At 38.9% G+C, this 16,824-nt stretch overlaps 1 protein-coding gene across 1 annotated transcript in view; it reads right to left on the bottom strand.

Annotated features, from left to right (window-relative positions):
- The window catches only part of LOC134876954 (tyrosine-protein phosphatase non-receptor type 14-like), a 36,992-nt gene extending 31,413 nt beyond the window's left edge, over nucleotides 1-5,579 (bottom strand). Inside the window, 1 exon segment of the mRNA XM_063902242.1 lies at nucleotides 5,233-5,579. The gene's annotated coding sequence lies outside the window, so the exon portion shown is untranslated.
- Nucleotides 5,580-16,824: the final 11,245 nt, after the last annotated feature.

Here is a 16,824-nt window from a genome sequence, read left to right as displayed (position 1 = left end):
CTGCCAAAGAGCTCGGGAAACAATGATTCAGAAAGCGTCACCATACTCTAAAGAAGTGTTGGTAAATGTGTCAAAGATATGGGAAAACTTTACCAAAGCCTGCTGCTGGCCTACCACCTGCATCTCAATATAATGTGGCTGTTGATCAGCGACAGTCAACAGACAGTGCTGCTGATGACTCCCTGAGCTGGTAAATGAAGGAAATAGTGCTGACTACAGGAGTAAACATGTCTCAAGTTGATCCAGCTGTTTTCTATTGGCTAGATTTGGAGTGTTCTGTTACTGGGCTTCTGGCCTGCTGTGTAGCTGACTTCATACGGGGTGGCACACACAGTTTCTCCTCAACAGTGATTATTCAGCGCAGATGTGCATCTCGAGTGGGACGTGAGGAGCATGGAAACTTCTGTTATGTGGGAATAGACTTCTGACAGAAAAATGTCAATACACCAACGAAATACTACATTCAGCACATGCAACCCATATATTTGGACCTTTCAAGAGCTATGGATGAGACTCACCCCTCTGTGAGAAGGAAAAGGATCAGCTTAGGTCTAAAATTGGCCAAATTCTCTGGGTTGCAAGACTGAGCAATCCTGATACAATGTTTGATGCCAGCATCTTGGCGCCAGGCATGAAAAATGCTACAGTGCAGCACTTCCAACACTTGGGCCATGGCAGTGAAAGAGAATCAAGAGGGCTGTCTGGAGTCCTCTAGCAGGTGAAACATTGCCACTGTCCGACGGGATTGAGAATGCCCTCTCTCTGTCCACTCTGTTCTCTGAACTGACTGTTGTAGATGTAAAGCATCCTATACCTATAACCTGTGTGAGACAATCATTCGCTGGTTGATCCACAAACTAAGTCCACAAAGAAAGTCGCTGAGAAAAGACTGCTACTGGAGATAAGCAGGATCAAATAAATACCAACCCAAAAGGTTGAGCGACTTCTTTGGTACAACACAAAAGAGCAACTTGGAGATTGCCTTTCAAAAAAAGGAGCCTCTGCTCTCCAGCTACTTATGGTACTTAAAGAAGGAACATGGGAACTGGGATAAAGAATCAAAAGAAATTAAACAAACATTAGGTCGAGCTAAATGTATTTTTGTTACTGTAATGGCGTTTGCATGTTTAAAACAAGCTAACAAGGCTCCAGTTGAGTAGTAATTGCACTTTCGCAGAGAGGTGACACCCAGACAGTAAAGGAGCCTCATCTCACACAGCATGTCCTTATGTGCGTCTCTCACACACAGATATACACTTGCGTACGTCAAAGGGGCTCAACTGTAAGTTAAAATCACAAAGCTTCACTCAGAAGATAAACAAAAGTTTTTTTTAAATGTGTTCAAGGACATTTCAGTGTTCAGTGAATTACTGCTTCTATCAGCCAATGCAACATCCAAGAATTGCAAGCTTGCAGGACAGCTTTTAAAACATCCACTTTACCCACATACACTTTTGCAGTTGATAACTTCCTGATAAAATCCTGATTCAAAGCCCATGTAACACGTATTTAGCTCATCTGGTGTATGATCCTGTTCAATAAAACGATGCCTCTCTGTCCAATTTTGGGGAAATGACTGAGAAAATCAACCCGCGTTCTCCATTGAACAAGAACATCATGTCATTTTCCAACAGTAGGGTCCATTTGTCAACTAACTGGTTGTTTTGGTTTAAGATATTTTAAATCAATTCGTCAAGTAGGCATGCTTCAGGAAACTTATTACAACAATTCTGGTAAACACAACTTTTAAATTGGTGTTTTGGATCATTCTTTGGGAGAAATGATGTCGACAAATAAAGAAAATTGTATGAGAGTTAGTTCAAGGCAGCCCTGATAGTGAATGTCTTAAAGCACCCTACCCTAAATATCGTAAAACCAAAGGAATTGAAGACAATAATAAGCGCTGAAGAACTGTGCAGCAAGTGACAGCAATAGAAAGGTATTGCTCATTGTTTCAGGCTGGCATCGCCATGTAAACACTGTCAATGAAACAGAGATGAGGGGGAGGATCAAAGAGGGATACAGAGCCTGGTTCCCCAAACCAACAAAGACGTAGCTCTGCCGACTCATCCTGTGGCAGGGAGATCTGTGGATTGATGACATGGAGGCAGGGAGAGTTTTATAGATATGGCTGAGAGAAAATGTGCAGTGTGTGTGTTTATATGCGAGTGTCCCGGCTCCTGGTTGAGAAAATAAAGGCTTTAGATAAGTGAGAATACAGCGTTTCTCAGGCTCTTATCATGTTGTTTCAGTTGTTCAGGATGAGGGGTGGGCGGGGGGGAGGATGGATGGAAAGAGTGATGGACAGTGAGGCTGATAGCGGCGGCCCCTCTCCACCTCCACAAAAGAAACACAGGACCATCAAGCGTTGGCCACCATGTCTGCTCCAAAGCCAAACCACGGTGCTGTTCACATTTTCCATGCCCCCTCCTCCTGGGAACCACATCACACTCGCACAACCATACACACAAACACAGCGCCTCACACACAAACACACACATGCTCAATCATGAAAAAGCCACTGAGTGTTTTCTCACAGCTGAACCTCAGGCACTAACACTAACAGGGACCTCAATAGCTCGCAGTTTACAGGCCAATGAAAGCAACAACACTTTGGGGTTGCTACTGCTTACATCCGGCTGTATCCAAGACATATAATGGCTGCGAGGAAAGGAAAATTCACACTTTTAAAACTCGAGATCAAATGGAAAACGTCTCTGCTTGATGCTCTATTAGGAGAGAAGAGACACTTCCTCATAAAATACCACAAAATGTGTTTGTACAGTTGCACCATATGTGAGCCACATTAGGGGGAGAGTCACATTTTTTTTACTTCTGGGATAATCCGAAGGAGAGGGGTCGGTCCTGCTGTGGGGGGCGGGACCAGCTGTGATTGACAACTGGTCCGCAGCACCTGGAAGCTGCCTAGGGTGTAGTGTGGGAGAGTTGGGCATGTGGCAGCACGCTCTCCGCTCTGTTGTTGTCTGCCGGGCTGCCAGAGAGCACAGCACTTACACAACTCTTAATAAAGCATCCCTGCAAGTGTGCAAACACTCGCCACACACACATACTACTGATCAGACACACACTCAAACCCAGCTTGCCCATTATTGTGTATTAAACTATTTTATGTAATTAATATCCCTTTTTTTAAAAAACGTTTTTATTATAACCCTCCTCAAACTCAGTTTTTTTATGTCATTTATATAAATAGTTATTTGTTTTTTGGAGCAGAAAAGATAAAACAAACATGACATTCATATGGAATAATTGTATCTAGAGACTAATTACATTCAAAACTAATCTGTTGATGTCAGAAAACTTTAAAATGCCCATCAAATTTTCCTTAAGTCACATGTTACATCTTCAAGTTGCTTTCTTTGTCTGACAATCAGCCAAATAACTTAAATATTTGTCAATTTACAACGATAAAAGTATTAAATCCTCACTTTTCAAAATCACAATGACAAAAGACCCAAAAGATTCATCGTTTGTCAAATTAGTTTTTGATTAATTAGAAAAGCTGAAAACATGTCAAATGTATAAAAAAATAAGGTTTAGGATGATATAGCTAAAGTACGATAGATCCAACAGCATATAGCAGACAGCCTTTTATCATAATTTAATTCATAAAACCATTCACATTTTAAGAAACAGAAAGGATGTCTTGGTCTCCTCTACACAATAACAGGAGTTTGAAGGAAAGTTCTACATTTCTTTGCCTTCGCTTAAAACTGCTACAACAATAACAACAGTCACTTTCCTCCCTCCCTCTCTCCCTGTGCTACAGCGTGAGCTCTTGACCAAAATTACAGGTGTGTTCGCCCCACATAGCAATCAGATGGCCTTTAGACTCAGATGACCACTGGCTTCACAAACAATGGCCACTTTTTCCTTATAAATGCAGCCTTGCAGTATGCAGTAAACACCTATTACAGTCTTACCATGCACAACGTAAACAAAACATGCCTTGGCGTTTCTTTCCTTGGGGTGACTTTCCTTAATTTTTAAAATATAAACGAAGGCCATAGAGGGCAACGTATGACACTGCTTTTGTGGAAATTATCATACCAATGTATTAGATATTTAATCCAAATACCTTAGTTGTGACTCAACTATTAACAAGCCTCACCATGAAGTGATGAAAACAAGGAGGAAGGCGGAACCTACAACGCTGACGTTTGGTCCTTTAAATCCTCCATCAGTGTTTTAAAAGTGGTGTGTACTCCCGAGCCACTTGCCTTGGCACCATATAATTTACATAGCATGCCTTTGAGCTTATAAAGACAGCCAGATGTGTGTGTGTGTGTGTGTGTGTGTGTGTGTGTGTGTGTGTGTGTGTGTGTGTGTGTGTGTGTGTGTGTGTGGCCCACGCCTCCTGCAGCAATGCTATATTTGCCTTTACAGAACTCTTCCCTTTCTTTTCTTTCTTTCTTTTTTTTTAGTAATGGATGGTGCTAGTCCGAGGTGCATGTCCAAACACATCTTTACATACTCTCACACAAACATGCACGTACAGGGTGTGAGCAAACAAAAATGATAACATCATCAACATTTAACCCATGATGTAACTGAAGTCACCTTTGCCAAGCATGCATGTGCAGCTCTTACCCCAACTCTCTCTCTCTTACCTGAAGGACTCCATGCACCGTGCAATAAACTACAGTCAACGAGCGTTTGTTAACACAGGTTGTTTTCAATTGGTTGTTGTCATTTTAGGTGTAACACTAGAGTGTGGTAGGTCATCCAAGTGATGCCTGGTTGTGTCCATTTGCCTCCAAGAGGGATGTCCAAACTGGATGCTAAGGGGGCCTCCATAAAGTCAAGTTCATTAATATTCAAAATGAACTATGTATTACCGATCTCATTACCTGTTACTATAACGTTGTAGCTTGCTGTGATTGGAGGTGTAGCTCTTCACACTGCTTTCCGTGTACCTAAAGGTTATACTTTGTTCAGTGCTACACTTATTTTCAATAGGGGATGTGTGTGTATTTTAATGTGTGTTTATCTGGTGAAAGACGGGGGGGGGGGGGGTTTAGCATGAGAATATTTGGGATCCCCTGACTGCTATACGTGGCCCGGGCCATTCGGCCTAATGTTACACTGCGCATTGAGACATTAAAAGAGCTTTTCACTACTTCAATGCGTTTCGGAAACAACCAAGAGCAAAACCAAACTCTCCCGGAGATGGTTTTTTTTTTTTTTTTTTGTAGCATGAAGAAAACTCACCCTAAATCCTGCGCTACATGCCGTTTTCTGCTCCTCGCTGGAGAAACTCTTCTTTGCTCGACGGCGTTGAACCTCAAAGCCAGCAAATAATCCTCATATCGTGTTTTTCTTTTCAATACGTTCCCATGAGAGACTCTTGGATCATACGAGCGCACAAACGTTCAGAACAAAAAGTCACAAACTGTCGCTGCTTCAACTCCCACGTTTTTTCTCCGTTTTTTGACGGAGCACAAAAGTCATTAAAAAAGTCACAAAAAGTTCTCCAACTCGGCTGCGGATAACTACGACGTGGTCCTCTTCGAGCGCAGGGACTTTGATATGTTTATAGTAGTGGTCCCTGTAGTCCAATGGAGGCGTTCAGGACTGGGGGGAGACGAGCAAAAGCTGCTTTCAAGAGCAGCAGAGAATATTGGAATTTGGAGTTTTAGTTAAAGGGGGCGTAATGCGTAGGGAAACTGTGACACTGACATGATGACAGTAAGGCATAGCCTACAACTAAATAATTACCTACGCACTAAATTATGTGAAAGAGTTTCTAGACTGGCCATTGGCTTCTTTGGCTACATTTTTCTACCTGATCTAGTTTGTTAAATTTCTATACTGCTATTTATAATGTTCATACTCCTTCTATTGTTCATGCTGTAAATAGGCCTACTTGAGTTTATATCTGACAGACGTACTACATATTTATATTATACCATGAATAACAATGCACGTTCTGCTTGTTTTACACTTCTGGTTAGATGCTGCGTTTTGTTGTAGTACTTGGGCTCTGTGCAATAAAGTTGAATATAATCTCATTTGTGAATCTCTAGATCATTGTACCTCAATAATATATATATATATATAATATATATATATATATATATATATTATTGTTCATATATATATATATATATATATATATGAACAATAATATATATATATATATATATATATATATATATACATTGTACCTCAATAATATATATATATATATATATATATATATATATATATATATATATATATATATATATATATATATATATATTAAATATATAAGTAAAACAAGGGATAATCACAACTGGTGGTCAATAGTGTACTTTTTACAATTAATTAATAATGGTGTTAAACCGTGAGAACTTTTTTGTCCTTGTTTTCAGTCTTTGTGCTAAACTAACCTAAGCTTGCTGTAATTGTATCTCTATATAGTATAGAGATATATGAGTTTGAGAGGTATGTAGGTGTTCTCTTCTGGAAGGCAGATTCCCAAACCCCAAACTATGCATTCAACAAACTTCTCTCTTACACATCAGCAAAACAATAAACCTATTTTCAGCACAAAAAAAAGCAATTTTACAAAAAAGACAAGTTAAAAATGCATGTCCCAGTGTATTCATCTCCACTAAAATAATATAAGCAAGGGCAAAAATCCCTACGTAGGGTAGAGATGGGATGTTGCAGCCTTTGCGCGGTCCCTGAAGGCAGCAGCGGGTCCAGATGCCTCCCCTCAGCTCTGACATCAGACCGGAGGAATCTGAGGAATGCCGGGCTCCTGGGAGAAGTCCTCCTCGTTTAATGGTTTTCCAGGGGCCACAGAGGTGACTAAACGTCGAACAAAGGAGGCACCCTCAGATATTTATGTCCCCCCCTTTTTGCCTTTTGGCCGGGGAAGAGTTACAGCCTCGGTGGGGTAATTTATTTGCATAGCCTACATTTTTACAAGGCAAGTTTGGACATTATTTCACAGAATATGTAGTTTATTTAAATATATCAGCTTATGTCGTGAGCGAAACACTTTATCATTAAATAGTTTTAATATTTATATGTGCTTAATGTGAAAATTAGGTGACTGTGTTAACTTGTACATTTTGAACATAAAAAGGAAAGTGTGAAGTAATATGTTTGATAAAGAAAACGTTTTTATTGTCCTATATAACTCAACCCCTGGAGCAGCTTCATAATAATTTATTTTATGATTTTATTTAGTTACCCATTCAGTCATTTTTTAAACATTTACCAACAAAATAATGATGTTTAAAGCATTCTCCCCATTGCAAAGTCATCCTGATGCATACATTGTAAATCACTTATTGATTTATATTATCAATATACACCTTTATTCTATGTAGGAATTTTCCAATTTTACACACACCCATACAAATTCAGCAGAGAAAAATGTATACAATAAAAAAGATTGACCGTCCGACTCAAATAGTTTGAGTCCAACAAATGATTATTCAGTCTTTCAAACCCCATCATGTATCTTCATGCCCTTAGAAGTAGTAATAACAGTACAATATTGATCATTGACATTTTTTATACAAAGTTGTATGCCTAAAATAACTTTTCCCTCAATGCATTCATTGTAATAAAATCCGATCTATAACCCTAAACCACCTCGAACAAGATAAATTGTTGCACATTTAGTATGTTTCTGCAATATACTAGCGCCCACTTGCTGTGTCATGCTGTTATGATCCCTTGTGCAGATTCCATTGTGATCTCATTATATATTTTCAAAGCAAACTCTATAAATATCACAGCAAATGATGAATCCCTGCATCTGACTAGGAGATCAGAGGAGCATTATTGTACCACAGGAGAGTAAAAAATACAGGAAAGAAGAAAAAATTGGCTGATAAGTTTGTTGAACAGATATTAAAGAAATGTTGTGATTGGAGATGAATGTGTGGTTCAATAATCGAAGTATTGTTGTACTCTGAAAGTCACTCTTCAGTTCTTTTTTAGCCTGACAAGTTGAGGTCTAATTGTGAAAAGTACACAAAACCCAAGATTAATAACCGTTTTTGTGTGTGCATTTGCATGGGCACTCTGTAAGTTTAATGAATCAAACATTTAGTGAAATAAAGAACACATCAACACTCAGAATACAGACATCCCTTGCATTATTTGTGACCAAATTGCAGCCTCTGGTGGCTAGAATGTAAATGACAGCAGCTACAATCAACACAAGAAATGCCTTTTTTCAGTTGCAATAATCATAACAAACAGGGCACTTTAATTTATGTGTGATAGCAAGATGATTAAAAGTTATATTTATTATTCAGTATTATGTATTGAAAACATCATACAAGAAAGTCTCTACCTCAGATAAACTTCCTCACGCAGGTGGTATTGAACCAAATGCTTGAAAAACCCGGACATTGGAAAAAAACACATTTCTATAATGATGCATACTTGCCCCACAAATAGTTTCTAGTCTGTGCTGAACTCTGACTCCATGCAGTCCTCTACATCACCACACAGCAGTGCTCCAACACTGTCCATCACTGGGAGAGCCTCTCGCAGTTAGGTATGATTGATTTCACTACAGTCTTGATGGAGCCTGCAGGCGCTTCATCACACATGCGTTTCCTTGAATGCATTTACTGGTAACAATCATTCTTCTCAGTAACATATTCAGTGGGCTATCAGATCCATTTGCTTATCAGCCTTGTGGGTAAAAGATGCAGTCTCTTTTTGCAGGAAACATCCACACTAAATATAACCATACACAGTTTGTGTTGTAACACCTACTCCGGCATAACTGCTGTCTTTCCTGCTTTGTGGGGTATTTTTAAAAAAAGAAACATGGACATGAACAAGAGGAACATTTTAGGATTTTTGGTTATTTTGTATCCTCATTAAGGAAAGATGCTGCAGGGTTTGCCTCAACTTGCGACCCTGGCGAGTTGTTGAGCCTGCAGGTCCCAGAGAACAATTTCGGATTTTTATTTTTCTATTTTAGGGTTTTTGGAAACAAACAGAGGACTGTGCTTCCTGTGATATCCGGAGGGAAATGCTGTAAGAGATTAAAACAGTGGCATTGCTGTTCAGAGAGTTCTGTCCTTTTACACCCGCTGTATATCATGTTCTGAATCACCAACATTAAGGTGTGTTTGAGACACTCCAGGGCAAACATGGTTCCTCCTTATCTTTGGGCATACACATATATAATGGGACTCTTCCTATAGGCTCTAAATCATGACTAAAAAACAAGGGGAATGTTCCTGGTGTTTTATTTGCTTCCTTGGTTCGATCGTTGCCAAAGTTACTTTTACTTTCTGCATTGTTGTCAATTAATGCACACTGTGGGAAGTCTCATATTTAGTTAGTTGAGTCATTAAGTTTTCCTTTATTTATTTACTGCTGAAGACACACAATTTCTCAGGTAAACATTTCAAAATGCTGCCAAAAAATGTCTTAGTTAATATTTTTTTATTTCTGTACAGAGTGTTATTCGAAACAATTTCTATGATTTGTAGACGTACTGTATAAAGAAGCAGTTAAGCTACAAGAAATGTTATTAAAATACAGGATGACGAATTAAAAGCAAGTCATGCCATGGATCTTTATAGGATTTTCCATATTTATCATGTTTCATAGATATAAGTAAGACGTGAACACCGTGTGATAACCCTCTGTTCTTAAAGGATAAGCAGAGGCTTTTGGTTTGGTTGCAGGTCAAAGTGAACAGGGAGTAAACGCCTTAAGCAATCCTTAACATCTGTCAGGAGAATCTCTTTTATTGGACAGCTGCACCTTGGTCTCTTATTTTATTGAAAAGGATTTCTATATAGATGGATACATTGTGTACCTCAAACTAACAACGTACACATTTACAGCTCAGTGTTGAGTATAAAGTTAACTATTGCTGCCCGAGGCATCCTCACATCTGGCTCAGAGTCACAGCAGCTCTTCCCTAATGTTTTGGGAATTGGTAGTTTAAAAAAATATAAAAGCAAGTAGGCGTTTTGTTAAGACTTTCTCTTATAAGCCCACTTGTCTTCAGGTGCCCTTAAATAAGGCGAGAGGCAGATTCTGTCTGCTCGCTACAGAACACAGTAGAATAGACACTTTTACAAACAGCACATCTCTTTCTTTGATTCGTTCTTTCATCCAAAGAGTTTTCCACCCACAAACCATCACCTATTTTAAGATGCTCTGCCAAGGTTATAACCTCTAAAAAACACCTGCCTCGAACTATAAAGTGATCGGAGAAAAAACTGTTTTCAAACAATCTGACCTTCCTTGAATCACTTCTTTGAACTTCAGCTTATTCCTCCCACAATGTAAGAGAGGACTCAAGGCAACACATACTTCCCAAAGGGTCATTCCTTCTCACTCTGGCGATGTTTTAAAATGACGTCAGCCTGTTCATGATGCACAGTTGTATAACCTGCTCTTGAGTTATGGAACGATTGCTCTAGAAAATGAGAAGTTGAAGTCTGTAATTGGTTTACAAAAGGTTACAGTAAGTATAATCATCTTAAGCTTAAGTGGCCTATTACGGGATTGACAGCCTAAATAGTTATTGTAATATCCTTCTGTGCAGTTTTGGGAAGAAATCATGTGATACTCCATCTCTACAAGTGGGAACCGAGGACATCAACAGATACAAGATGCTGGGCTGGCTGATGACTAACCAGTGAAAATGGGGCCTGCTATTTCTATGATTCATATATTATGTAAATCACAAACACCAAAACACTCCTAAATAGAACGGAGTGAGAAAAATGTGGCATTTCTTGACATATAAATATTATTTTTCAAATGTGCAAATATCAAGGAAGACTTTTTATTACATTTTTCTATTTTTCTTTTGTTGTCCACATTTTATGTCAGCCACAGGGCCCACGTGTTGCTTTCAGAGGTCCTTTTTGTTGACAGAAAGTGGAATGCTTAAGAGGGAGTGTGAATGAAAGCCTTACCCAGGGTCATGTGTTTTGGGGTTCAAGATGTTGCTCACAATGTTGCAAGGCAATAGATTTGTTCATGTTGAAGGTGTGGTGTATTACATCTGTTCATATACAAAGTTAGGAACTCTCTGAGGTCATAGGTTGGGTAGGAAGAATGTTGGGTAATAGGAGGTCGCATAATAACATCTGGAATAAGGGGGCCCCTATGAACGGATACATGTTACTTTAGTGGGGCACAAATTGCTATTGATTACCTCCTCGGGGGACACACACTTTGGACATGCACACACATTTTCACCTAGAAATTGCATGCACAAAGACAGTTCGGGAACTTCCACAATTGGCTCTGGGAACCTTGTATTGCCCGTGTTGGTGTATGATGCTTAGTGTTTGTAATAAACTGTATTATATACAAGCTGGTGTCTCCGGAGACTTCTTCCTCATCTTCACAAACATCGCTACAATATATACTTTGAAGGCCTTTTTGTGTAATGTTGTTTGTGGTTGAGTTTTTTCTTTTTCATTTTCACTTTCATGCTTACAAATTCTAAGGAACTTCCAAGACCTTTAGACAATCTCTGACAAAGTTGTGAATGAACCTGCATGTTAGTCATAACTGCCAGTTGGTGCTTTGAGCTATTTTGAAATTCAAGAAAACAGTTTTTTATCTCAACATCAACGTGCTCATTGGTTCCAGAGCCTGTAGCCAGTCTTCTTAAGCCAATGTAGTCTGCATATGCAACTGTTCTACGGATCATGAGCTCAAGATTCAAGATTCAAGAAGCTTTATTTATCCCGACATCTGTCCAAGCTCACTTAATAACAGAAATAAACTGGACACGATGTTGACAAATCCTTTGCGCAAATAGGCTGTGAGCTCTTGAGTCACATGAGATTCATTTTGATGCTGTCTTGTGATTTGCAGACGAGGGTGCTTGCTCCATCTTCAGACGTTTCGTAGAATCAGCCCTAACCTCTAGTAAGTCAGTCAGTCAGTCAGTCAGTCAGTCAGTCAGTCAGTCAGTCAGTCAGTCAGTCAGTCAGTCAGTCAGTCAGTCAGTCAGTCAGTTAGCAAGCAACATTCAATCAAGTAAGGAGGAAGCAATCAAATGAAGAAGCAAGCAATCAAGTAAGGAAGGACTAAAGGAAGGAAGGAAGGAACAAAGGAACGAAAGCTCTACTTATATACCACATTTCAGAAGACACAGCTACAAAGTGCTTCAGACAAACATCAAATGCATATTAATTACATAAAACAGATCACAATAAAAAACACAGAAGAATGAACCTGTCTAAAGACAAATGGTAAAGTGAATTGTATAAAACACCTTTTTGCTTTTTGCCTGCTCAGAGCGCTTTTACACTGTATGCCAACATTTATCCCTTTACAGAAAGACATTCATACACTAACTTATAAAATGAGGACAAGAAGCCAAACTACTTATCAAGATGTGGTATGTTCACGCACACTGACACGCTGTTTATTCATGGACAATATGGGGTTCATTATGGACTGGAGGAACCTCTGATCTTCTGATTAGAGGACACCTCGCTCTAACTAAGCCACAGCCGCCTCACCCAAACATATGACAGTGTTGAAATCTAAGTGAAATCTTAAATCCAAGGTCAATTGAACTGTCTGGTGTGCATAAAACAATGGAATCATTGTGCTGAGTGTCTCTGCCTTAAGCGGCAGTGCGTATGGATGTGTTAAACTGCCAAACTGACGGCCTGAGCAGAGAGGATGTGAATGAGACCGATAGTGTGGGATCTGATGTTTCAGTAAATGCTTCTGCTATTTGGAGAAGCAAGAACAAGGCATGGTGCCCAAAAGGGGTTTTGGGATTTGCTTTTGGAAGAGTGGTGTATATATTATAAAGTCTTTTCAAGCTGTCCTAACTCATAGAGAACTTCTTGAAGCTCCTCAGAAAGTAAAGTCTTGGTTGTTGCTACCTTCTGGATGTAGGAGACCATGTGAAGATCCACTGATCCTGACATCAGCAATGCATTTACTACAATGTATACATTTGGAGGTGACACGATAGGGCGATTTACGAAAAATTATAATGATTGTTCGAGTATTTTTAATTAAAAAAACACCACACCTTTCATAGTTCCAGCTTTCCAAATATGTGCATTTACCATGTTTCTTTTCTAGTTATTTAAAACCATTCACTTAACAACTTGGGTGAAGGTGTCACTTATTCACTTGTCTGAATACTTTATCAACGACTGTCAATCTATAACTTCCCAATTTAAGAAAAGGATTAACTTAGAAGTTGATTTATTTTTCCGAGATAGCAGCATATCTGGTCAGGTCACACCTGCCCTTGTCACTTGTTTGTGGCTGAGCAGCGTTGTGAGGGGTCTTTATACGGACCATTGGTTATATGAGTGTCAGTCAGCCTTCACCTCCAAATTGTATAGGAGCTGAGGGTCATGCTCCTAAAGGATGTTCCACGTAACTGAAATTAGATGGTATGACTGTAAAAACCTATTGGTGAATCTATTTATGTCAAACAGTGCTAACTAACATGGCTAAGAAAATCTCATTATTTTTCAAACCTAGTATTTCAATTTGTATTTGATATTATTGCTTTCAACTAATCTAATACAGTCTGTTGACGTAATTCATTTGATTAAAGTCAACATTTCAACATTGCACCTACTGTAGTAGCTTGTATGTCGAATAGGATATGCAAAAACAACATTATTTTATTTGCCAAAAAGTCAAGCATTAAGATTTTATTCACTGTAATTATTGTATGTTAGTATATTAATGCAAGGTAGCTTTTATTTCTTTTATCTTAGAGCACATTACATGACAAAGAAACTGCTTTACCTTTTTTTATCAACATTTAAAGTGCAATGCCGCAAACAAGCCGTACGTCATCTCAATCTGTGTCTTGATGGACGGTTGAAAAAAATACCAATCTTTTGCCTTCATAGTCTTTGAAACCTCTGCAGATAATATTTCTTTACATGGCAGCTGGTTAAATGGCAGAGTCTTTATCAGCCAATGATTCACACACCCTGCGCAGCCTTGTCCGGGGGTTGCATTATTATTAGGAGACATCCACAGGGACAGGAATTACACTCCAAAGAGCGGTTTGAATGCATCATCTCCATTTCTTTTAACCTTTATTCGTCCACCGGAGAGGAGCCTTTGCGTGCATGCTCTTTTTGCATTTGCATTCATGCCAAGTAATGACTGAAATTTACAAGGAGGTGCAGAACAAACACCACCTGCAGCGAAGGGGCAGATGGAGGTTTAAGAGGCTTAAATATATAGAGGCTTCGACGAGTGTTTAGAAGGGGAAAAGAGAAACTGACTTCCACTTAGACTGAGTCTTAAAATCTTGGTTTTCAATATTGTGATGAATCTGTAATCCAATACCGTCCTGCTCTGAATTAAATATGTTCATCATTATGCAACAACTATTGCACAATTTTAAATTTGTTGATTTTCAGAAAATGTAGATGCCTTTATAGATGTGAAATGTATTCTACCACCTTTTATACTTTCATCTGGCTGCTATATCACTAAACTATTATAGGTGCTGGATGTGTATTTTGTATATTGTGAAATGTGTAGTTCTTTATCTTTAATATGAATATTTATTTGTATGCGTGTTACTTGAGATATATTAAGCTGCTACAGTAAACAAAATAATAAAGGTATTCTGATTGTGATGCAAGAGAAAACTCATTTTACATGATCAAAAATGCATTACAACAAGTTAAATCATCCTGCAAACCTCTTATCAAATACTCACAAGGGTGGAGAAACTAAAGTGTATTTGTTCAGGAGAAATAAATGGGATCTTAGTTGGGTAAGAAAAGGAGGATTTGTTTTTATTGGAAATGGTGGAGGAGTGTGAGGAAGAACTGTTCCTCAAAAAAAAATGTTTTTGATGTGTATAATATAAAAGATAATAAATTGACACATTGAGAATAAATAATATGTCTTTATGCTTGAATACCAATTTCATCATGATTGTGATGCTGGTTTTTTGTATGGTTCCCAAAGGGTACGCAAGGGGACTTTACAGTGGAAAAACCGCAACAGAAAAATTAACGGCAGCAACAGTACACAATAAATCCTAAATTGCCCTAAATACTTTTGGGTGATAAAATTCCTATTGAGCAACAATGTATTTGATGTATCCACAATTTCCCCCTCATTAAGCAGGATGGATAGGCCATCAAAAACCGCTTTAGGAAATGTAAAATGTGGAATATTGTGAACAAGGCGTCTCTTCATTTCTTCACCCTAAAGACATTTTTTCTTTTTACTTAAGATTTCACCAGAAAAGGGGACACACTTGACTTCCTAGAAAAAAGACAAAACATATGGGCCTGGGCCTTTCCAAAAAGAAAGAGTTGGAGAGCACAAATTGTCATTTAAAGTCATCTCTAAAGCATCAGTGTAATAACATTAATAATGTTCAATGTTCTTTTTCCCAATGTTGCTGGCTGTTTTTTACATTCATTTTGTATAACATATGTTATTGCTCTTCTTGTAAGAATATAAACACATTATAGTCACTGATACTCTTTACTATTCAAGGAGGACATGTGGTTTGACAGCCTGCACATGCTTAATCACACTTAGTCAGAATTCAATATACAGCATACAGTACACGGTATTTATGTGATGCTTTTGTGACTTACATGCACATGCACGTCTATTTGGGGTTAAGTATCTTGCCCAAGGCCACATCAGCATGTTGAAGCTGACCCCTGGATTTGGAGCACACGAAGCCCCTGAGCTACATACCACTGTACACACATGCTGTTTATGTCTCTACATGTAACTCAACAGCATTCACAGAACAAAAGCCGTTAATTAAAAAAAAGCACAGCATTGGCAGACACCGAAACAGCACTTACAAACAAGCCTTTCCTCAATTCTAATCGATTCATGTCCCACTCGTTATATAGACCATTTGGCCTTTTAAATACACAGTAGAGGCGAGATGAATGAACCTACTGTGTATTTTAGAGGAAGGTAATTAATCATTGTCTCCCACAAAAGGAAGATAGGCAGACATCACTTCTGCTTGTGCTCCACTTCAGATATTCTGCGGGGTTTCGTCCTTGTATATTTTTCCTTGAAAAATAAAACAGCCTTTAGCAAAGAGAAAGAGAAAAAATGTATAGCACTTTGTATCACATGAAAGGAGAGTGGTTATCTTTTCAAATGGATGGCCTTTCCCTTTTGTAAATCACTGTGTGTGTGTGTGTGTGTGTGTGTGTGTGTGTGTGTGTGTGTGTGTGTGTGTGTGTGTGTGTGTGTGTGTGTGTGTGTGTGTGTGTGTGTGTGTGTGTGTGTGTGTGTGTGTGTGTGTGTGTGTGTGTGTGTGTGTGTGTGTGTGTGTGAGTGTGTGTGAGTGTGTACGTAAGTGAGTGAGTCAGGTCCTCCTAATGAAGTTTCCACACAGGGAAACATGCCCGAAAAACAATCCATTCAGTCAAATTGATTTGGACACTTCACGTCTACCCTTCCCTTTTTAAAGGATGTCATTAAGATGTTAAAAAAGACTGACCTTTGAGAGACTTAGAGCCGGAATTAGCATTAATCTATTTAATCACTGCAGATGCTTTTTTTAATGACAACGTAAACCTGCACCTTAGAAATGTACCTGAGAGCCCTAAAACATCCCAAACAATACCCAATCAGACTGTTGTAGGATTTGCAACTCACCCAGGGGAAGAAACACGAAGAGGGCAGCTAGTTAACTACATCACTAAAGCTTCACCTGTTGATGTGATGACGTGAGCTGCACCATTGATTAAAAAGTGTGTGGGTGGACTTAAAACCCTTTACCATACACACTCCCTTCCAACCAGAGAGGAACCGGAGACCCCTTACCTCAATCACACCCGGAGGCCTTGAGACTCCGAC

This window comes from Eleginops maclovinus, chromosome 15 (assembly GCF_036324505.1).
Source record: "Eleginops maclovinus isolate JMC-PN-2008 ecotype Puerto Natales chromosome 15, JC_Emac_rtc_rv5, whole genome shotgun sequence".
Classification (NCBI taxonomy): Eukaryota; Metazoa; Chordata; class Actinopteri; order Perciformes; family Eleginopidae; genus Eleginops; species Eleginops maclovinus.
This window is presented reverse-complemented; position numbering and strand designations above follow the sequence as displayed.